Here is a 7975-nt window from a genome sequence, read left to right on the forward strand (position 1 = left end):
TCTTTTTAGTACGGGCTTCAACTGATCCAGATTATTATAAATAGTTAAAAGCAATGCTTTTTTTAATTCCTTCCTCCCTTGTTGTATGAGAAACGTAATAAAAAAAAAAAATAAAATAAATAGAGAGGGGGGAAAATATATGCACCGTGCAGCCAGCGACCAGTTTCGTAATCAATAATGTAAAGATGCGGCGAGGTTTAAACGCAGTCATCGTCTCTTCAACGCTTCTTCGCAACCACGAATGAGAAACGAACGCGCGATTATGTCTTTCAAGGTGGACCAGCGAGATAAGCCGATTAAATGCAACAGAGAGAGTCACCATCTGCCAGTTTTCCCGTCGAAAAGGGTCCTGGGCCGCGGGAAGGAACGGAAAAGCCCTGCCTCCCCTTGATCTCTGCACACACGACGCGATCGGACTCATAAATTCCAGAAATCTAAAACGAGCCTCGTGCCAATGAGAATGCGCGGCGCGACGAATGAAAAAAAGAAAAAAAAGAATTCATGGCATGACGAATCGACGTGTACGCACGCACGTATGTACCACGTACGTAGGTACACTGAATTCTTGCTCGCAGGATCTCCCATGGTAACCATAGCTACTGTACAAACAAGATGGCCGGCGGCTTCCGGTTTCGGCTGGCTGTGACGCGGCAGCTGTGCGGATCTAGTTTCTAGGCTCGCTGATGGAGGCGAAGGAGACGAAGAAGGGCAAATTGTTCGGATCGATTACGCGCCCGAAGGCTCGCTCTTCCCGAGTTGTCTAATCTCGCGCGTGAGAATATCGAGGCCCGCGGCACGACGTACGCGCGCGAATAACGCGCGTTCGCGCCCGCCGCGTTTTCTTTGCGCCGATTGCCGATCCGCCGAGGATCATTTACGAGGCGCGCGAGATTAGCGCGCCTAATGGCGCCACATGGTACCCATTAATGCGAACAAAAGACTATTCCGGAAGATCGATGGACGAAGAAAATGCAGCGGTCCTTGCACCCTCGGCGCGCCTCGCGTCGCCGTGAAATGAATGCTCGCAAGCTGTCGCTCCCGATTCCGATTTCAATCCGCCGATCCGCGTCCCCCGGCTAATCCCAATTACAAACGGCCATTAATTTTAATCGGTGGATGAAAATCGGGTCAGCGCTCGCGCGCGCCAGCGAAAGGGAATTATTATGGCGTCTCCCTTTCTCACCCTCGCCCCGCGGCCGTCGGTCGCCACCACCGTTCGCAACCGTTAATCGATCGCGCGTCCCTAGTCGCCGTGATTTATGTTTACACGCCGAGCGTCCGCATTCGCGTGAAGATCCGACGAGACAGAATCCACGGTGAGACGCGGGAGGACACCTCCCATCCCCCTTGCCCCCCTCGCGAACTTTAATTATTCTTAAAATCGTGATCGGAAGATCGCACGGGAGATTTCGATAACGGAAATAAAGCGCTCTAGCTGCCGATCGTCCGCCGTACCTTTGCACTTTGAAGAGAACTGTACACGCGCCTTAAGAGCGATTATCCTTGATCGGGGCGGCGGTAGATTAGCGGTAGGTACATACCGTACCAGCCAGATTCTATGACGTCATAATGAACCGACAATCAGCAGCATTGTCGACATAATTCCCGCGGCGTTGTCTCGCTCGATCCGGAGTCAACTCGAGAGATATCGCTCGCGTTTTCTCCTCCTTTCGGCGATGCCGCCTTCCTCGCCGCGGCGGAGGAAGCGGAAAGGGCGAGAGACGGAAGTGCGTGTAACGGGAGGACATTTCGTTGGATCGATACGTCCTGGGTTCACCTACGCGACACGTGGCCGCGTTGCAAAATCGAGGAGTTCGCGAAAAAAAAAAAAAAACGCCGCGAGGAAAGATGCGGCGGCCCGCGTATGCGATTCGTCCGCGTCACGGAACGCATATTATACGGAGAGACACTTTCACCCCGGCGGCGGCAGTCGACTTTCAAGTTAAATCGATGGGAAGCAATACGGCCGAATTGAAACGAGAGACCGGCGAGGGACGGCGACGCGCCTCGAAATTGGTCGCGCGAAAATATAAGAGCTTCACAAATCGGTGTTCTTAATTGACCGAGCGATTCCACGCGCGCCCACGACTCCTTCCCGGTTCGGTCCAGCGCGATGCGGTTTTACCGAGCGTCTCTCTCTTCGACACGATGCCCTGTCATTGCCGAAGAACAAAAAATCTTTTTTTTCCTTTAATTTCAAGTTATTTATTTCGAGTTAGAGATATCGAGATAGCATCGGGCAGAAAATAAGGTTTCAAGTGAAAGCGTACGAGGCGGATGCTTGCCGAGATGGATTTGGAGAATCTCTGGGTCCCCGGCGCGGCGGAAAAATCAATATCGATAGGGAATCTGGCGTCTCCCCTGCGACGGGTGGAAACCGAGAAAAAAGATGAAATGATGCGCCACTAATTTTGTTACGTTCGTCATCGGCGGTGGTGCGGTACACGTGCACCAAGGCGAAACGTATAATATTTTTCAGGACGCATGCGCTGGTTCCACGTACAGGGTGGTTCATCACGTATGTATGTAGGACGGCATGGCGTGGCGTGGCGCGCCGCTGCCGCGGCAGCTGTCAGACAGCTGTACAGGGCTTTTTACCTGCGCTCTCGCGTTTACTATAATCGCGCGTACGATTCCAACCGTTTCGAAACGAAAACGTACCCGAGCGACGATATCTACACTCCCGAGGCGGATCGATGGGAGATCGCGACGATAGATCCGACTCTTTCCGGCGGAATAAGTCGCGAAAGTGGAGTACCCACATCGTGCAAGTTTTCGCGCGCGTCTCTCTCTCTTTCTCTCTCGCTCTCTCTTTATTCTCATCTCTCGCAGCCGCCTCTTACCTACGCCGCGAGAACTCGGTCCGATTAACGATTAGTTTGCCAGCCCCCGTCGCTTTTCCAACTCGATATTTTACTTAATTAGGTCGTTCGCGGTGCTCCACGAGTGCTGGGCGCTCCAGCGGGAGATACAATTATCGCTCGCGCGAATTGAAAACGACTCCCCTCGCTGCTTCCGCGGTCCGCCGTACAATCAATCGGCGATCGATAACGGATAAGAGCCGAATGTTTGTTCTTATTATCCGTTTTTGTTCGTCTACCCGGGGGGATTCTTTATCGAAAATATTTTTCTCAATATAGAAGATTTATATACGTCATTCAAGTATAACGGACTAGACGTCGCGCGCTTGTGTGTGCACGTATGCGAGGAACGGAGACGGGCAGTTTGCTGCGTTCGCGTTTAGCTATCGCGAACGCCTCGAAGACGTTACATCCGGCAAGCGGTCGGATCGATACGCGAGAGAGCTGCGAGAGAGAGAGAGAAGGGAGATTTGCTCTCTCTCTCCCTGGCACCGACCCTGAAGCCAAGACAGACCTTGGACTCCCGTTGAAATTCAAGGTGCTCCGACGACGAGAGGTTACACCGGTAACGTCAGGGGCTTTTTGTTATGCTCAATTTATTCTGAAATATTGAGAACAAGCGAGGCGTCGTTACAAAACGCCACCGGGACGAATAGCGAGCGATATCAATTTTTTCAGATATTGAATATCAAATACACCGGGCGAAATTGAATTTTAGGAACCCCGGCCCCGCTTCTGATTCGGCCGGCGAATAGGAAGCCATTAAGTTAATTTCTCCAATCGATTCGTCGCGAGATCGAAGGATTCGACGTGCGTGTGGAGCGCGGGCGAGCGCACGCAGCGTCACCCACACGCGTGCACGGGGGCATGACTCACGTCGGGGCACACACGCGCCTCTCGCACGCACGTACGCACGCGCCCGATGCACGGAGCTGCAGCTCAAAATCGATATAGCGAATCTAGCATTCTAGCCAGATTATATCCTTCGCGGGGCTTCGCACAATACTCGTAATCCGTCGTAAACCGTGACCGCAGTTGAAATCGGGGCCGATATTTAGGCGCGCGTCCGAAATCGATAGAGGAACACGCGTGCGACGCGTGCGAGCCGTCCGCCAAATTTATTCCCCGCGATGCAAGACAATCGGGAGCGCTGCACGAAATAACGATCGAAGGCCTCGGAGAATAGAACTGGAAGATTCATCGGGAAAATAGACCGCGACAGTCGCTCGATTAATTTTTATTTTTACGCATTTATAGGTTTCCATTAGTTTATTATTATTTTAAAAGCGCCTGTCACTCGTTAACAATTTTTTTTATCGACGAGACGTTTAAATAAAATAAAATAAAACTTTTAATTTTTTTTTTTTCTACGCGACGTTATCAAATTTTGTATGCGAGAGCTTTTTCTCTCTTTTCAATTCTCGGCTCAATCTTGAAATCAGCGACCACGACCGCATCTTGCATTTTTCAAGAATAATTGTACTGCGCAACGGGAAACCCTACCTTTGAAACCTTTGTCATTAAGTGCACGTGAATAAATGTACGTGCAGACGATGACGATGACGATGACTGCCCTTCGCGCGGTTCTCGGAAAGTTGAGTTGAATTTCTGACGAACGCTTTGCCGTGACGTTGCGTCGATGCTTTCGCGCATCGACGGCTTGCGAATTGCATCGTATTATAACACATCGGGGCCGACGTGATAATTTTACAATTATTTTTCGTCGAAATGGACATTTTCGCGTGCGAATCGAAAATCCCGTCCAGCAGTTGAGCAAAATTTAGAGCCTCGCTTTACATTTTCGTCCCGTGTCCTGGCAAATAATCTTGCCGGGGATGCTAGTGGCGTCAAAGAGAGCCGAGAGAGGGGTGCCGCCGCGAGAGGAGAGAAAGAACGAAGAAAGACAACACCTGCGCGCGCGCTTGCGAGAGAAAGAAGTAGAGAGAGAGAGAAAGTGAAGGGGGTTCAGGAGGGGGTGGAGTTATCGTGAAAGCGAGATGCGGAGGGTGAGACCCGCTGGGGAAGCTGGGGGTGGAGGGGTGCAAGGAATCTCCGTGGCAAGCGGGTCGATCGAGTGCGTGTGCAAACATTTCCCGCGTGCGTTTTCTCGTCGCTTGTGCGCGGAAAATTCGGCCAGTAAAGAAAGACGGCGAAAATGATGTCGAGATGGGGTGGTTGGTATGCGGAGGAACCTATAAAGAATTTCCTATAAACCCGTAAGACCTGAAAATTTGACGAAGAGGGAAACATCCCACCCACCCCTGGCAATATTCTCTCTTTCTCTTCTCTTCGGTTCCCGTCCGCGTCTCTCCCCCTTTCTTCTATCTCCGCACGTGTGCGTGAAGAATTGCCGAAATTGCGAGGCCAGATCCGGGAAGAAACGGGGATGTGACAAAGTCACGGTTCAATTGAAACCACGCGAATTATCTGGTAAACGTAGTTCCAACATGAGATAACTTTCGAATCAATACTCCAAGCTACGACTGCCGTTTGGTAGTCTCACCAGCGCGCGAAATAAAAAATATATATATCGCTTATTGATCGAAACTGAAAATCGACGCGTCGCAAAAAGTGGAGAAAGGGCCCGGGAAGGAACAAAAAAAAATAAAAAAACTCACCCGGTGTCCCCCGGCGCGTGAAACGCATAGAGAATTCGAGATCGACGAGACGCGCGTTCGCGCTCGCGCGGCCGTCGCACGTGCGTGCCTGCGTGTGTCGGGGAAGCTGTGACTCATCCTGTGGGAGAGAGAGAAAGAGAACGAGTCCTGTTTCCCGCGGCAGGAAACAACGAGTGGAGGTGGGGATCGATATATCGACTGGAGAAACACACTCCTGGCCGTTCGCGGGAACTGCGTAGCTTCAAGGTCCTCCCACGCACCCTCCCCGCCGTTCTCCTTCCTCCGTTTTCCTTCTTTTCCCCGCCCGCCCCTCGGCCCGCCGCGGCGGAGTCAATTTTCTCGGGCGCGACTCGGAAGCGATCCGTTCGTTTAAATTCGCGAGCGAAAAAAAAAAAGAATAAAAAAAAATAACGTTCGCTTTCACTCCGGGCGTTACGATAAACTCCCGGCGTCGCTTTCGTCCTTCTACTGCGAGAGCGTTATCGCCAAGTCGTCGAACTCGATCGTGCCGTGAATACCCGCATCGAAGATAACGGCGAGTAATTTACCAAACCCGAAAGAATTTTTTCTAAGACAATGGAAGGGATTGATAACGAGACAAAGGAGAGCGAGCGGGAGTAAAAGAAAGAGAGACAGAGAGAGAGGAAAACGTATTCCGCGAGTTTACAATTGCAAATTAAGCGGCGATTGAGCTCGAAAATTAAAAGTCTCCCAAGTGAAGCTGCTAATCGGTACTGTCGCGCGTCACCGCGAGATATTGTAACCAGATTAATCTAGTTGCTCTCGATAGAGCGTTATACCAAAACATTAAATTGAGCAAAAGATCAATGCGTAGCATTCCGTCTTTTTTAATGCTCGCGCGGCGACGGCACGAGTCCGTCTCGCGCATTATTTTCCCGTGACGAGGAGCGAACGGGTTGATTGGCCTGCCGTCAGATAACCCTGAGCAGCCGAGAATTGTATCCGGTTATCGTGCGGTTATCGCTTTAAGCGAATAACGCAAAAAGCATTGGTAATGCATTCCGCGAGACTTGCCGAGCTCGCGCTGCGAGTTAACGTAACCGAACCCTCGTTCGCGCACGAAACAGATCCCCTTTCTCTTTCCTCTCTACCCTTCGCCGCCCGATCCGCTCTCCTGTCCGCCTTTTCGTCGGCTTTGACGGGCTTCCGTTGTTTCGATTTATCGAGAAACCGGAACCGAGACTGCGAGACCGTTCGCGTCGCTCGCATTTGCTCTTCGTCCTTCGCGTAAGACAATTTCGCAGCTACGGTATATTTAAAAGTCCATCGATCTCCGTTCGCTTCTACGAAGATTTATCGCGCTAAATCGTCGCGAGCGAGATGCAACGACACGCGTAGCCGTCCCTCGTCAAGTCGGCACGAGTCGCCCGCGAAATTTGTCTTTAATGAAACGCTACGGTCGCGTAAAAAGCTGCTATCCTTTCTTTTTCTCGGCCGCGACTCGATACGAATAAACTCCAGCGCGAACAACGCTCCGAAGATGCGGTGGGTCAATGATCCATCGTGTTTATGAGGAATCGGGTCAAAACAAGGAGGAAGACGATAAAAATCAGACCGGCAGTCAAGGGGAAGGGTGGATACGGCCTCTCGACAGCAGGTGTGCGATGAACTCGCCGGAGTTCTTTCTCGCGGGCGAAAGGAAAGACAGAGGCAGGGACGGCCGTTCCCTTTCCCTTGGGATAAAGAGGGTGTTAAGTTCTAGGGGGTGCGGGGTTGTTGTGACGGCGCGCCTGTACACAGCGGTCTTCGACTCTCGACGATCTATCATCCCTTTCTTTCTCGAGGTCCGCGCGACTTTCGGCATCGCCCAAAATAGTCGCCGGAAATCTGACACGTCGGCAGATAAGAAAAAGAGAGAGAGAGAGGGGGAGGGCGAGAGGAGGGAGAAAGAGAAAAAGAGAGAAAAGAATTGTGCAACTTGGACGGTCAAAAATTTTTGAAATTCGGAAAAAATGCTTCGAGCCACGCTCTTATCGCGCCGCGCTGCTTGCGGGAATCGGAGATTCGTGAGAAATCTCGTAAATATCTGATCTTTAAAGACCGATTAGATTACTGAGCGCGATCGGTAAGCCATAAAGTGCAACGATCAACGAAACGCTAATTGATAAATGGCTGAGCGTTATCAGCGAGCTGGTATCGCCGGAGCGAGGCGTACGGTTCGGCGCGCGTCCTCGGCAAACAACGGCTGTTTCTGAACGAAAAAGTAAGCTCGATACGCGATTATTATGACCCGCGGTGAGCCTTGAACTTGCCCTACGATAAGCGAGGCCGCTTTACGAGTCGTTGTTACTGCACGCCTCGGCTTCTCGAGACATCGAGCACTTCGTGGTGCAATCACCGCGGCGACTTATACATACGCGCTACGCGTTCTTCGATTACTAATCGAATCGGAAACAGATTGCGGCGATTTTTCATCAAAATCGTTCACGTTGTGCACGTAAATCAAATTTATGCATCGCGCGCAAAGAGCGTATT

General features: G+C 51.3%; 2 protein-coding genes across 5 annotated transcripts in view; one reads left to right on the top strand and one right to left on the bottom strand.

Moving 5' to 3' along the window:
* Positions 1 to 7975, top strand: part of LOC139111274 (endoplasmic reticulum transmembrane helix translocase) — an 80132-nt gene that overhangs the window by 38180 nt on the left and 33977 nt on the right. The gene's annotated exons all lie outside the window — the stretch shown is intronic.
* The window catches only part of Tet (tet methylcytosine dioxygenase-like), a 46739-nt gene that overhangs the window by 33265 nt on the left and 5499 nt on the right, over positions 1 to 7975 (bottom strand). The gene's annotated exons all lie outside the window — the stretch shown is intronic.

The sequence above is a fragment of the Cardiocondyla obscurior genome, linkage group LG23 (genome assembly GCF_019399895.1).
Source record: "Cardiocondyla obscurior isolate alpha-2009 linkage group LG23, Cobs3.1, whole genome shotgun sequence".
Classification (NCBI taxonomy): domain Eukaryota; kingdom Metazoa; phylum Arthropoda; class Insecta; order Hymenoptera; family Formicidae; genus Cardiocondyla; species Cardiocondyla obscurior.